Here is a 16,092-nt window from a genome sequence, read left to right on the forward strand (position 1 = left end):
TTTCCTGAGAGTTCAATCAGGACGCATGGTGCAACCAAGAACTGCTTTTTAATGAATTTAAGACTTTGAAAAGTTTTACAAATGTTTAAAAAAGTAAAACCTTGTTAGCTATTGTTAAACAAATGGGATTTATAAAGGAAAAAAAAAGAATAAAAATATCTACTGTCTAAGAAAGCCTGACCTCCAGATTCATGTGGGCAATTCTTAGAATTTATTCCGAAAGTGGGACTTAACGGCAGTAATGGCCACCTAGTCCATGCCATCAAGAGTCCTGTACAGTTTGCATGTGCTTGTAACTTTTACTCCTCCGACAAGACACCCACCCTCTAGGTTCTAGCCCCAAGTGGAGGAGGACCTGAGAACACGCATGCAACATCACAGAGTCTACACAGTAAATAATTGAGAAGCTCATACATTATGTAGGGGTGGAGTCTACAGTTACTCTCTTGGCAGCCATGGAAGTGGTCCATGTCCATCAGTCTCCGGGCTCATTCACAGAAGGTCTGAATGGCCCTTTTTCTGGCCAAAGCACCATCTTACTTGATCAGCGTGGGCACTCTATTCCCGTACTTAGGAGGCCAGACCCTCTGTGCTGGGTTTCCCTGATGGGGCAGGTACGCAGGCTCCTTCCCGAGCATTTTTACAAAATGGATCTTTATTGTTGGAAGCATTACAGAAGAGTATTTCAAATGACTACCCACAAGCTGGATCTTCTTTACTGTGACCCTTGCTTGCACCCCAGTTAAGCAAGGCCTCCCTGGGGCAGTAATTTCTCCAACCTTAGACTAGGATGAGTGTCTTAACAAGAGATAATAATTACCAGGTACTGAGGTCTGACTGCAGCTCTGCTATGGGCTCAGCATATCACATACATTATCTCAGCCCTTTCAAAGATGAGGAGGAGCCTGAGGCTCAGAGAGATTAGGTTACCAGCAGAAGGTCACAGAGCTCCTCATCCAGACCTTTTATTCTGATTTCAAAGCCCATGACCATAGCAGACCGGTACCTGCAGCAAAGACTTAGTAATGCTGTAACCACCTAGATGAGTGTGCCCCTTCACAGGAGTTGCCTGGGGAGGTTTCTCAAATATTCCTTAAAGCATTTTTATCACTCTTCTTTTGAAATTTCCTTTAGAACCCCAGGCACATTCTTTTAAACATTATCAATGGGATAGATCTTTCTCCTTTGAATGTGGATTTGAGTTTTGGATATGGCCATGATTCATTCAATACCCCGTGGTGATTAAAGAACTTATCAAGCTGGGTAAACCAGTTTGGGTCAAAAGCAAGGCATGACAGAATGTAACAGGATTGTTTTCATTCTCCAGAATGTTCTAAGGTAATAGAATAGAGACTTTAAATTTTTATTTATTTATGGATTTTAGAAAGAAAGAGGAAGGAAGAGAGGAGAGAGAGAGAGAGAGAGAGAGAGAGAGAGAGAGAGAGAGAGAGAGAGAGAGAGAAACATAGATCTGCTGTTTCACTTTGGCATTCAGTGGTTGATTCTTGTATGTCCCCTGACCTAACCCGGGCTCAAACCTTCAACCCGAGTCTATTGGGATGATGCTCTAAATAACTGAGCTGCTGGGCCAGAGCCTGGAATAAAGACTGTAGACCGGCTCAGAGGCACCGGGATTTGGGGTTCAATGCCTGAACGTAGCCACCCAAATGCTATGTGATTCGGCATGGCATGGAATAATTCTGAGCCAAGGTTTCCTTACCTTCAAAAAGAGCTTAAAAAAAATACCAATGTCAGTGTGGTTTGGAGATTAAAAATACATACATCAAAATATATATGAATGTGTCTGAAATGTAGACCTTCTTCAATAAATATTTCTCCTGAATCTGACTGTCAGATTATTTGTCTCTGCCTTTGTCCTGCAAATGTGGCGAGAGAGGACTAACCAGAGTTAACGTGGTCTTGGACAATGACCAGAGCCCCAGGCCCCTCTGAGTGCCCCTCGGCCTCGCATGTAGCATTTATTTCCTATTCTAGTTTAAAAACCCAAGGGATTGTTTCCAGTTCCCTGTTGCTGAGCAAGATGAAATTTTTTTAAAAATTGATTTCAGAGAGAAGGGAGAAGGAGAGAGAAATAGAAACATCAATGCTGAGAGAGAATCATTGATTGGCTGCCTCCTGCATGGCCCCTATTGGGGATCGAGCCCACAACCCAGGCATGTGCCCTTGGCTGGAAACACTTAAGGAGCACCTGTGGCAGGTCCCGGTTCCAGGTAAGACAAGAAACACTGCTCCTGTTCCTCGGTAACAGTTCCAATGGGCTGGCTTATGACAGGCATGGGATGATGCTTCCCCAGTGACAGGAATGGAGATCCCATTGACACAAAAGAGTGTCATTCATATACTGAGTAAGATAGAACTCTTCAGGCAACTGATGAGCACCTGCTATGTCCAGGCGATATACAGTGTGAGCAAAACAAGCAATATTCTAGCAGAGAGGACAGAGACCTGGGGTGGGGAGGAAGGACAGAGAACAGAGGGAGAGCTAACAGAGGCACGCAGTGTTTGGGTGTTGTTGTCCTGAGCTCATATGCCTGCGAGGCTTCTCTGTGAGGTCAGCAGGGTGATCTGAGAGTTCTAGAAACCTTGCAGCAAGATGTTTATCGGAAGAAGGAAAAGAAGAGTATGCAAAAGTGTTTGCAACATACAGTGAGTCAGGGATATCTCTCAGGGACAAGGGACAGGGGCAGCCTCCAAGGGCAGCTTTAGAGCTTTGGCAACAGATCTGAAACCACTCTGCTCTCTCCTGGGCAGCGACCTGCAAGCCTCCATGCCATGAGTGATGTTTTCCCTTTCAAGCCGACGTATGTTCCTTTTCATGTTATAACACCTATTGTGTATCTTAACGCCTTCATCTTCTTAACCTTTCTATAATACAGGGGCCATATTGTTCCCATTCTACTGATGGGAAACTAGGGTTCAGAGGGAGTAAATAACTTACCCAAAGTCAATAGCTCCCATATATCAGAGGCAGGATTTGAACCTCCACAGGGTGGTTCTAAACCCTTGGCCGCTAACCACCAATTTTATGGAAACATATTCTTCTCCCCTCTGTGCCCCAAACCTAGAGTGGCTCTGCCCAAACTTGAAATCTCTGATCCTTTCTACAGGGCTCATTCTAAGCTCCAAAACTTTCTACCAAGGAGCCATAAGTATGGGCAACCTTGTCAACACTACAGAGTGACATTAAAGGCCATCAGACTTAGTCACTGAGCAGAAAAGAGGCACCTCAGCAGCCTTGGCCTATATCTTTGGATCCCTAGAGAATGAAACCTAAGTGACTTCCCCCATCTCTCTTCCCATGCTTTAAAAAAATAAATTGTCCATTCATGCAAAGGAACATTACACAGCAATAAAAAAGAACAAACTTCTCTATAGCATGCATGTAGAAAAGTGCACATCATTATGTATGTAGCTACATGAACTATCTATGTCACCACCATCAAATTAAAAGATGGAACATTACTGGCGATCCAGAAACCACATGCTACTCTCTGCCAATTATTACCCCCATAATCCTCCCCAGAGATAACCACAATACTGATTTTTAACCATATAAATGTATAGAGTCTGTTTTTGAACTTTATATAAAGGAAAGCATGACATTTATTCTTTTATGTCTGAACTGTTTTGTTCAACATTCCATTGAGTTCCTGCTGTTGCAGATAAAGTTCCTGTTGTTTTGTTGTGTGGGGGGTTTATTTTTTTCCACTTTGCAGTACAGAATTCTATTGTGCATGTACGAAGAAAAATCTATTGTATACCTGACAACCACTGGGTTGTTTTCAGTTTGAAGCCACTACAAATAATGGAGACATAAGTATTTTTCTGTTGTACATATGTATGCATTCACTTGGGCATAAGCTAGAAATAGAATTTCTGAGTTATTTCTAGGTTATGAAGTAGTCTATAATAAATTTTAGTAGATAATCCAAATAGATTTCCAAACCGAGTGTGCTGATTTATATTCGTACCAGCAGTGTATGAGACTTCTGGTCCATTCACATCTTCAATAGTACTTTGCATACTAGAAGCTGGTCTTTTTCTTTCTAATAAGTGCAATATAGTAATATCTCAGTGGTGGTTTTCACTTGCACTTTCCAGATGATGAATTACTTTTCATCTGTATCCTGGCCACTTGGATAATCTCTTGTAAGATGTCTGCTCAGACATTTTGTCCGTTTATTTAGTTGGGCCCTCCTGCATTTGTTTTTCTTATTGATTTGTAGCTCTTTATACGCTGTGAGCATGAGACCTTTGTCAGTTCTGTCTCTTGCAGATTTCTCTTCCCACTTTGTGGCTTGCAATGTTACTCAATGTTAGTATTTTTTGTGAGGTTTTTTTTTTTATTTTTTTTTTAAAAAGACACTTATTAAGGAATAAATGCCATATAATAAACTGAACATATTTAAAGTGTGCAATTTGATAAGTTTTAACATATGTGTACACTTGTGAAACTGTCACCACAATCAAGATAGATCTTGATTGTCCTCCAAAAGGTTCTCTGTGACTCTGGGTTAACTCTCTCCCCCTAACCCCCTTCTCTTCCCTCCTCTCCCCCTCCCCGCTTTGCTTCCTCTTCCTCATTCCCCCTCCCCTACAACTACTGCTTTGCTCTCTGTCATTGTGATTTGGTTTGCATAGTAGAATGTCATGTAAATGGAATCGCACAGCATGTATTCTTTTTTTGTTTGGGTTCTCGCATTCATATTTTTGTGAATATCAATAGTTCATTTGTTGTTATTACTGCATAGTATTCCATTGTATAGTAACTTATCCATCACTTGTTGATAGGTAATTAATTGTTTGTAGTTTGGGGCTATTATGAATAAAGATTTATGAATATTTTGTGTGCAAGCTTTTGTACAGACAGAAGCTTTCAGTTCTCTCCACTAAATACCTAGGAATGTAGAATCTCAGAGGGAAGGCAGGGTGGGGAGGGGGGTGGAAGGGGCGGTACAGGAAGAGATCAACCAAACAATTTATATGCATATATGCATCACCCATGGACACAGACAATAGAGTGGTGAAGGCCTGGGGTAGAGGGTGGAAGTGGGCTAGAAAAGGTCAATGGGGGGAAATAGAGAGAACTTATGTAATATAATAAATATTTTTTAAAAATAAATACATAGGAATACAATTTCTGGGCATATGTTAGGTATCTCTTGAAAGATTAGGTACCTCTTTTTAAGGAATGGTCAGTTGTCATCCAAAGTGTTTTACAATTCTCTCAGCAATGCATGAGAGTTCCAGTTCCTCCACATCCTCATAAATAAGTATGATCAATTCTTATCTTTTTACCTATTTTTAAGGTAGCCGGTGCATTCCATCATCATTTTAACTATTTTTTTTTCCTCTTAGTGTTCAGCATCTTTTAAGTGCATATTTGCCATTCTTATATCTTCTTTCCTAAAGGTAAAGTTTCTTTAAATCTTTTGCCAATAGAGCTTTTTTGTATATTGTAGATGTAAGTCCTTTATCAAATATTTGATTTAAAATATTTTCTCCCGGACAGTGGTGTTTCTTTTCATTCTCTTTACCATGCCTTTTATAGAGTAGAATTTTTCAATGTTGATGAAGTCAAAGTTATGGATCATGCTTTTGGCTGGATATTGGGCTCGTCCAGCTGGTGTGGCCCTGTGGTTCAGTGCTGACCTGTGAACCAGGTCCCGTTTCAATTCTCAGTCAGTGCACATGCTGGGGTTGCAGGCTCAGTCTCCAGTAGGTGGTGTGCAGAAAGCAGCTGATTCATGATTCTCTCATCAGAGATATTTCTGTCTCTGCCTCCCTTTCCCTTCCTCTCTGAAATCAATAAAAATATACTTAAAATAAAATAAATTTTGCCTAAGCCAACATCACAAAGATTTTTCTTCTATTTTGTTTGACATTTTTATAGTTATACTAGGGGCCCAGTGCATGAATTCATGCACCCTGAAAGGAACTGTGGGCTGTGAGGCTGTGGTGGGTCTTGGCCCATCCTCCCACCCTGCCCCTCCCTCTACAGCTCAGCCTGCTTACACCCACTGACAGCGTGGAGTGATTGGGACCAGTACCAGCAGGGGGGTACAAGCGGGCCTGGCACCATCAGTGGGTGTGAGCAACAGCTTCTGCCCCTATTACCCCATGGGAGAAGGGGTAAGTGGAGAAGCTCTCAGGGGCGGTCAGGGACGGCAGCCAATGCTTGCACCTGCTGATGGCCTGAGTGATCAGGGCTGGCACTGGGCACCCGCAGCGGGTGTGAGTGGTGGCTCTGGTTAGGGTTAGGGTTAGGGTTAGGGTTAGGGTTAGGGTTAGAGTGTGAGCAGGACCTGTGCCAGTGGGACTGTAGCACTTGGGAGCAAAGAATTTTTAGTAACCATCAGAGGTTTGCCCCAATGACAGCAACCAGCACTCCGTCTTGGTCTGGCACCCCCACTCACCTAAGATATGATTCTATCTTATCAGTGATGTTTCTATCTCTCTCTCCCCTCTCTCTTCCTCTCTCCACCATCCCACTGCAGCTGATGCCCACCATATCCACACTCTACCTGCTGCTGACGCCCGCCCTTTTCCACAGGTACCTCCTGGTGTTCAGCGCATGACCTGCTGTTCAGCTGTTCTACCATTTGGTCTATTTGCATATTAGGTTTTTATATATATAGATGGCTTACATGAGGTCCATGATCTATTTTGATGTAAATTTTGTATATGGTATAAAGTATAGATTGGAATTTAATTTTTTCATACGGATATCCAATTGTTGCAGTACCATCTGTAGAAAAGACTGTCTTTTTTCTACTGAATTGCCCTTTATAATGTTGTCTATATATATGTGGGTCTATTTCTGCATTCTCCATTCAATTCCATTAATCACTTTGCCTATCTTGATGCCAATAGCATACTGTTTTAGTGGTTATAGCATTTTAATAACACTTGAAATCAAGTCATGTTAGTTCTCTAAATTTGTTCTTTTTAATGTTCTCTAAATTTGTTCTTTTTAATGTTGTTTTGATGAACTCTTCTGGTGTTTTGTTTGCTTTTTAACAAGTTTTCTTTAAGAAACAGTGATTCTTCCCTAGCTGGTTTGGTTCAGTGGATAAAGCATCGGCCTGTGGACTAAAGGGTCCCAGATTCAATTCCAGTCAAGGGCACATGCCCAGTTGTGGGCTGGATTCCCAGTGTGGGGCATGCAGGAGACAGCCAATCAATGATTCTATCTTATCAGTGATGTTTCTATCTCTCTCTCCCTTCTCTCTTCCTCTCTGAAATCAATAAAAATATTTTTTAAAAAGAAAGAAAACTTGATTCTGACGAGACAGACACTCTTCCAACTTGGAGCTAGAAATAACACCTGTGGGTTTTGATTCCTTCATTTATTTGGGCTTAAAAGTAATTTTAACTCACTTCTTTTATAAATTGATGAACAGCAAAGGGAGTAGGGTTGTGATGGTATGAAGTCAGTCTTCAATTATTGTGGTAACTGACAACCAATGGAGAATCTGACCTTTTTGGAAAGATAGACCGTTTTGAGGATGGGAAGCCAAGATGGAAAATGGAAGGGAAAGGAGCCTTTAAGATATAGTAATTCTTGCAAGTTACTAGCTATTGTGCTGGCTGTCTTGCATATAGCATCTTATTTTATCCAGGATCACTGTAATTTCCATTCTAGGAATATAGTCTAGAGCAGGGTCAGCAAACCTTTTCTCTAAAAGGTCCAGAAAATGTGAGGCAGGGCCAACTTCATGGTCACGGACCTATGCATTAGCATGGCACGAAGTGTTTGGAAAGGTTCTGCAGTTGGTTTAACAATGCTCTGCTGTCCCCATGCAGGAACTTTTGGTTGTTGTTGTTGTGGGTTTTTGTGTGCGTTTTTTTTTAAATAAGAGGCTCTAAAGTTTAATTTTAAACTGGTTCCATATTTTAGGTTTTGTGGCCAGGTAGCCCCTGACACAGCTACATGATGCTGCCCATATCACACGAATGCAGTCATAGGCAATATGTGAGCAACGAGCCTAGCTTGGCCTCAATAAAACTTTACGTGTGGATGTTGAAATTTGAACGTAATATTTTTACATGTCATGAAATAGACTTCCTTTTTTGTTTTGTTTTTTTTGTTTTTCATTGCCTTGTTTAAAACGTAAAAGCCATTTTTAGCTCACACGTCATACAACACAAGCAATGGGTTCTATTGGGCCTGTGGGGAGTGCATTTCTGGCCCTACCCTAGAGGAATTCTTGCCCATGTGCAACAGGTGTCATATACAGGAAGTTCACATCACAACTGTTCTTAGATGCTCCAAGCTAGACACAACCAAAAGTTCCCATAAAGGTAGAAAGGATAAAAACATTGTCACTTATTTACATACAACATACGGTTGAAAGAAAGTAGCAAGTCATAAAAGAATAAATGCAGTATGCTTTTAAGTATAAAGTTAAAAGAAATAGGCCTACATAAGTGCTAAAACTAAAATTTAAAAAATGGCCCAGCCAGCATGGCTCAGGGGTTGAGTGCTGACCTATGAATCAGGAGGTCAAAGCTCAATTCCAGGTCAGGGCACATGCTCAGGTTGCTGGCTCAATCCCCAGTTGGGGGTATGAAGGGGGCAGCCAATCAACGATTCTCACTTATTATTGATGTTTCTATCTCTCTCTCCCTCTCCCTTCCTCTCTGAATTCAATAAAAACATATTTAAAAGAATAAAATAGCCCAAACCAGTTTGGCTCAGTGGATAGAGTGCTGGCCTGGGGACCAAAGGGTCCTGGGTTCGATTCCGGTCAAGGGCATGTACATTGGTTTCGGGCACATCCTCGGTGGGGGGTGTGCAGGAGGCAGCTGGTTGATGATTCTCTCTCATCGATGTTTCTGGCTCTCTATCTCTCTCCCTTCATCTCTGTGAAAAATCAATAAAATATATTAAAAAGAAGAATAGAATAGAATAGAATAGAATAGAATAGAATAGAATAGAATAGAATAGAATAAGGAAATGATCTTATGAAAAATCAGAATGATGGTTACCTCTTGGGAAAAGGAGGTGATGAGGAGGGGACTGCAGAGGTCTTGGCAGTGCTGTATTTCTTCACCTGGGTCTTGCCTACCTTTGTTGTTTTTTTTGTGTCTATTTCTTGAACTATACCTTTCATGTATCTACTCTGAAATGCATGTCCATCATTTAAAAATGTTAGTTAGTAATTCTAACCCTGAGTTGGAGTGTGGAGCCTCATTTCAGAGTGAGGTTGGGGGCCAGGGAACTGCCTGCCCAGGCCAGGCCACATATTCCCACTCCCCGGAGCTACTTTCACACAATTGTGGAGACCTCTGGCATCCATCTGGCCCTGGGCCTCACATGTGCCAAGAAGCGTCTTGGCTTTTATACGAGCAGTCTTCAAATGTTTTTCCTTTCAGTTTACTTTTGTCTCAGATGCTAATACTCTCTGCCAAATTCCCTCAAGGTCAAATCCATGTTATTATGGGTTCCATTGTTGAGAGGCCTTTCTTATGTTGCAAATTCCGTTTTTCCTAATTTCAAAATATAATTATAAATAATTCAATCACCTAGAGTTGGGCAGTGGATACGTATACAGGCTACTTTCCCTTTATCCCTCTGCTCCTTGGTGTTCATTCTTTGCTTAGTATTTCTTCCTCCTGGTTCTCTATGAGTGGCTGAATGTTGTCATTAACTGGGCAGGACTAAATGGAAAAGGAAAAAAACAACATGTATTCACGGAGATGATTTTGAGTGTAGGAGGAAACCAACTTCACTGAACCTATCAGCTATGTGTTCATAGTGAGCATCCCAGACTCTCTGAGTCTTCTTTTCTTTCATTAATAAAATAAAAGAATCCTATGAGAGTCCTTGGGAGAATTAGATATGTAGAAGATTAAACGGGAAAATGGTGCCACTGCATGACTTGTCGTACGCATGCCATAAATTTTAGTTTTCTTTCCCTCTCCGTTCTCCCTCCCCTTACTTTCTTCTTTTCCTTCCTTTATTAGCTTATTCACAATTTTTTCTGTCTACCCTGCCCCACCATGTTATCCAGCAATTGCGTAATGAGAGAAAAGGGTGGGAAGCAGGTGGGGAACAGGAGAAAGTTAAAGGTAGGAAGAAGATTCTGCTCACAGGCCTGGGGGAAGAGCACCACACCACAAGGGCCAATTCCCCTTTATCCATATTTTCCCTTGAACTCACAGGCCTGTTTCACACCTAGAGATCCAAGAACCGTACCGAGGCTGCTGTCAGAATCTTCAGAGAGCCTAAGAGAATTGCATCGTGATTACAGGGATAAAAAGTGCTTCTGTGTAAATCACTTACAACCCTGTGCGGCATACTGTCAGCACTCAGGAGGCGCTGCCTATTGTGAGTGTTGTTGTTCATGATGATGACTGTTATTGCTCAGGACAACACACCAGGACACGCGACAGAAGTTGTAAGGCCAGGAGCGGCCTCGGTTGCCAAATGCATCCCCAAGTTACAAGCAATAGCTGTGGAGGTTGTTGTTTAGCTTTCTCAGTCGCCCCCTCCATTTTCCTGAACACTTCATTCTGCCTTTTCCAGAACAAACAACATGATCATCACTTCTTGATCACATCTCTGATATCCCCATGGCTCTTGCTGCTCTCCCTGGTAGTAGCAACACCTCTGAGTTTACCACCATCTGCAAATATCATTAGCTATTGTTTATTCCCTCTCCCACCCCATTAATGAAGATGTTAATTAAGGCCAGAGCGAACACTGACCCCAGCAGCAATCCACTAGACATTTATCCAACTGAATAAACTTCTGTTAGTCATCAGCCACTGCTCGCAGACATCACCACCCCTCCACTCTCTTCATCTGCTAATTTGAGAGAGACTAAGGGAATGAGGGGAGCCCAGTATTTAAAAGTTAATGCTCTTATACTTGGGGTTTTGGAAAGGGATTCGGTGAAACATCAGAAGGGCTGTTGTCCATTGTATGTATGAGTGAAATGAGCCAACCTCCAAAAGAATTTGGTAACTGCCTGGTGAAGCTTATTGGCTTCTGAGAATTTAGCAACACACGATAAGGCAGGAGTATACCAACGCAGATTACAGTTCTCTTTTTTAAAAAGTACATTTTTATTGATTTTAGAAAGGAAGGAAGAGGGAAATCGTCGATTAGCTGCCTCCTGCATGATCTGGGATCGAGCCCGCATACCGGGCATATGCCCTGACCACGACTCAAACCATGACCTCCTGGTTCATAGGTTGATACTCAACCACTAAGCCACCACAGCCAGGCAAATAAATTATGGTTTTCTTTTCAGCCACTTCTTATAGATGAGCAGATTGAGGTCCATAAAGGTAAAGAGACCTGCCCAAGGTCACTGCCCTCATTCATGGTAGGACCTGGACTGAAACTTAAGGCTCTAACTTGCAGTCTCGTGCTCTTTGCAGGAGCAATGCTCAGCATGCCACACAGAGGCGCTGCCCAGAAACCTACACATTAGCCTTGGCCACTGAATCCTAACCACACGGAGGAGCTCAGTGCCCATCAAGCTCATCCCTTGGTTTCCAGTAAACCATCTCCTGCAGTCGGAGTTCTTTACATACTAGTACTTATTAAAGGAAATGAGCATTATTCACCACAATGTGCTGTTCTCTCAACCTATAAATTAGTGGTTCTCAGCCCTGGCTAAACATTAGAATCACCCAAGGGAGCTTTTAAAAAATACCGATGCCCACACCACACCCCATGGAGATTTGAATTTAATTAGATTGAGGAGAGTCTCGGGCCCTGGTAATTTTTAAAAGCTCCCCAGGTGATTCTAACATGCAGCCAGGGTGGAGAGCCACCTCAGAGGACAGTGTTTTTTTCCAAAGACATCTACATCGGGAGGTTTCTTGTTCTATAGAATGGTGTCAGTACAAATGGCTATAACTTAGAATTAGACACAAACCTTCCTCTTAAACAGGAAACGGACTGCTCTTCAAACAACATTTTTCTTGGGAAGGGTGCGGATTGCTATGCCAACTCAAAACGATCTAGTGTGGAATCTGCTAATCCGGTGGTACTATTTACACCTGGCAATTCTTCCAGACCCGAACTGTGTAGGCAGCAGTGCCGACTTAAAGCTCTCAGGTGGTCCCAAAGTAAGTTGCTGGTTTGGTATAAGAGTTGCCCACTGGAGCAATGTCAAGCCAAGCACAGAGGACTTAACTGTGTTCGAGGGGTTGGCTTACGGGGGCATTAATACCCATTGCACCCCCTGCAGTAACAAATGCCTTCCTGCCACGACTGACTGTGGCAAGGAAGCCTCAATAGAAGAAAAATGTAGGTCAAAGACAAAATAAAGAAACAGAATCTCAGGCTCCTTCCTGGAGAAGTGCCCGCGGAGAATAAAAGACAAGGCTTTGGAAGGCTTCAGAGGCTGCTAGGCTTCTGACATGACACTGTGGGTCTTTTCATCTTAGGAAAATGCCCCTAAGAGCCCAGCCACGCTCATGCCTGTCAGAACCGGGGCCTTAAGAAGGCTCACGTTTGGAGGTCCAGGTTGTTCATCGCCCAGGAACGCCTGGGGCACGGAGACTGGACTCTGCAGTGGGAAAAGGTGCTCCCAGGAAGGACAGATGGCTCTATTTGTGATTCCCAGAAAGGTGCCCCGTGGAATTTGGGGTGCTGGGAGAGGGAGAAAAACACAACAGGTTTCCACAGCCTCATCACAAGTGGCAGAGGCCTCGTGATGAAAACAGGGAAGAAGAGAGAAGAGCAAGGAGATGACCCCTAGTATTGAGGAGGGGCCACAGAGACTGCCCCTCTCCCCTTCCCCCGCCAAAATGTACTCCAATGTCAGCGGCTCCCCACGGTTGTTAAGGCCGGGGGTAAAACAGGAAAGTGGTCAGGAAGCCCAGGAAATATGGAAATGCAATATCTGCAGAACAGACAATGAGACCTGTGGAAAAAAGGAAGTCCAAGGTGGGAACATTTTCTCACGTGCTCATTCTCCCACCAGCTGGCATTGGGCTCCCCACCATGGCTTGCAGGCTTGCATGCTGCTGCTACAGACTGATTCTGGACAAGAGAAAGTGAGAGGAGGAGCCACAGCCACATGGTGGAGGGTCCGGACAGGCACTTCTTCCAGTGAATGCTTCCAGATGCACTGAAGTGCTGTCCCAAAACACGGTTCCAGAAATACAGTTCAGCTAGAGAGGGACTCCTCTGGAGGGAAAAAAATATCAGTCATTTTGACAAGGTCAAAATACCAAGAAAACAGCATTCCCAATTGGGAAGTTATGGGTCAGGGCCACAGTTCATTAGAACATATTCCTTTCTGTTTCTGCTTTTTTCGGCTTTTTTGGCCATGGCATGATTTTTCAATATGTCTCCCAAAACAGAGGCTCTCTGGACACATGCTCTCAAGTAAAACCATGTAAACAGTTGGGTTTTGGATAAGGCTTCTCTCCCTGTAACTGTTGAAATGAAAGACTTTAGGAGAGTGAAATAATGGAGCCAAAGAATCCCATCCAAGAACAAATTCTCCCAGGTGTATCTGGGCATAGATTTAGCAGGCTATGTAGGACAAGCATGTCAAACTCAAAGGCTAACTCAGGCCAAATAAACGAAGCATGCGGCCCACGGGCCACGAGTTTGACATGCTTGACATAGGGTATGGTCTGTAAAGCTCCAATATGGGGTCTCGAAGAGCAGCAAAATTTCCCTTAGGATCTGAAAATTGGGCAGATTTGACTGATTTTCCCTTTTCTTGCACCTTGGAAAGCTTGGGGAGCTGCCAGTGGACTGAGAAGGAAGGAAGGTAGAAAGAAAGGGAGAGAGGGCGGGAAAGGGGGGGAACAAGCATTCTTGAGCAGAGGCTACTTGCCAGACATTGCTCTTGGCTTTTCAGAACACCACTGTGAGCTGGGTCTAGTGGCCGGGATTATAATCAAATCAGGTTTCTCTGACTTCAAAACCCCTCTCTTTTCCTCTTAACAAGTTGTGTCCAGCAAACAAATATACATGCATGCTCCTGTGTGTGTGTGTGTGTGTGTATGCATGTGCATATGTGTGTTTTAGAACACGAGTGTTTCTTAACACTGCCCTCATCACCAAGCAACCAAAACAATATGAGTAAATTTCCTATTTCTGTTTTTTTCTACTCTTCTCAGGCTAAATGGTTTTCCTTTCTGCAAAGTTGTTGCTAATGTTGTTTTCATCTGCCTTTGCCTATATGTTATTGAAGAAAGGAGGAAATAGGAAGGCGGGAGTTTGAGAGAGATCATTTGTCCTAGTTTTTTTGCTTACTGGGCATAATTTGGTGGTTGGTGGTTTTTTCTTGGGGGGGGGGGTGTCATGTACCAACCCCCACACCACCGGACTAGGGATTCTCAGATCAGCTTTAGATACACAGGTCAGGCCTGCATGACCTATATACTGTTCTGGTAGCTGAAATTGCTCTCTTTAAAAGTATCCTTGGAGGTGCTTCTTTTTAAGCAGCCAAGCCCCCCTCCCTGTGTGTGTGTGTGTGTGTGTGAGGTGCTGGTGCTGGTGGTAGTTTTTCCTGAGAGGACTTGGAAAGGGGGTGGGGTGGAGTGCCTGTGATGAGGCTCAGCTTCCCTCCGCATTGCCACCTGCTGTCCAGGGCAGGGGAGTCCTGGCCAGGTTTTCCCAGGGTCCCCCCCTGGAGCAGGCACAGATGTGTCAGGAGGAGATGCTTCCCCCAAAGGGTCTCCTGGGGGTGGGGGGAGTGTGAAAGGGACGGGGCTGTTGGCAGGGCCACTGTTCCATGCTTCAGTCTCTGCTGTCTGCTGTCGCCATTTATTTTTTTCTTTCCTCACTCCACTCTCTGTTTTCTGTGGGTTTCTTTCCACTTTATAAAGACAAACAATCCCTGCGTTTACGGTATTTTATTAAAGTTTTGTGGAGAGGAGAAGAGAGGAAGGAAAAGGCTGGGTTTTGGGCCAGGGGGTGGGGGTGATGACTGGCTGCTGGAGAGAGGAGGACAGAGGGGGGGAGAGAAAGGGAAGGCAGACATGCGTGAGAGTCCCAAGCAGCAGCCAAGAAGCAGAGAAAGGGGACAAGGTAGGGGGGAGAGGGAGGGAGCGTGCCAGCCTCACAGAAAAGAGCAAAGACCTGAACATGAGCATGGTTAGGAACTGAAGTGCAAATGGACTTGGGGATACTGCTGGCCAGGAGTGCCGCAAACAGAATATACAACAGGCCACCCGAGACACCTCAGAGAAACTGAAGTAGTGAGGAGGCAGAGAAGAGATGCCACAGAAATTGGCCCAGCAAATAAGGAAATAAATGCCCGAGTATGCTAATATACTGATGGGGGGGGGGGGGAGGGAGAGAAAGAGAGAGAGAGAGAGAGAGAGAAAGAGAGAGAGAGAGAGAGAGAGAGAGAGAGAATAATAATGAAGGTCTGAGACAGAGAGCAACATCAAGTGAAAGCAAAACAGAGACAGACAGGGACAAAACACACACACACACACACACACACACACACACACACACACACACACACATACAGCCAGACCCCAAGAGAGGGACCCAGAGAAAAGCACAGAAAGGACTGCGGGAGGGGGGGCGCTGGGGATGGAGTGGAGGGGGGAGAGAGCAAGTCTCCAGCCAAATGCGAGAGACTTGGCAGGTGGACAGCAGCAGCCGGCCAGGCAGTCCCTGCACTTGCTGTGTCTAGTCTATTGTTGTCTGGGAGGGGAGGGGTAGGGGGAGTTGTTTGTTTGTTTTGTTGTTGGGCCTCTTTGTCTCTTTTGTTGCAAGCAGTTAGTTTGCTTCTTTCCCAGACACTGGGCTGATGGAAGGGCTTTACGGATTTTTTCTTAAAGCGACAGGGTGAGCTAGTAAACCAGCGTTAGTGATTTCTCAGTCCTAATCAGTTCTCACCCAAACGTCTGTTTTATGCTTATTTTTTAAGGATCATACAGACACGAGAGTTAGTATGTATGCTGTTTTGTGCCCGATTAACAAGAATAAACCGGTCAATTTCACTTCCCCCACTAAATCTGCCACGGGGCTGCCAACAGGGCAGGGGAAGGAAGACAAAAAAAAAAAAAAAAAAAAAAGAGGAAAACCTACAAATAAAATTAAATGGAGGCCCTATATAAGTAACCTCAAAC

The sequence above is a fragment of the Pipistrellus kuhlii genome, unplaced genomic scaffold, assembly GCF_014108245.1.
Source record: "Pipistrellus kuhlii isolate mPipKuh1 unplaced genomic scaffold, mPipKuh1.p scaffold_m20_p_12, whole genome shotgun sequence".
Lineage (NCBI taxonomy): Eukaryota > Metazoa > Chordata > Mammalia > Chiroptera > Vespertilionidae > Pipistrellus > Pipistrellus kuhlii.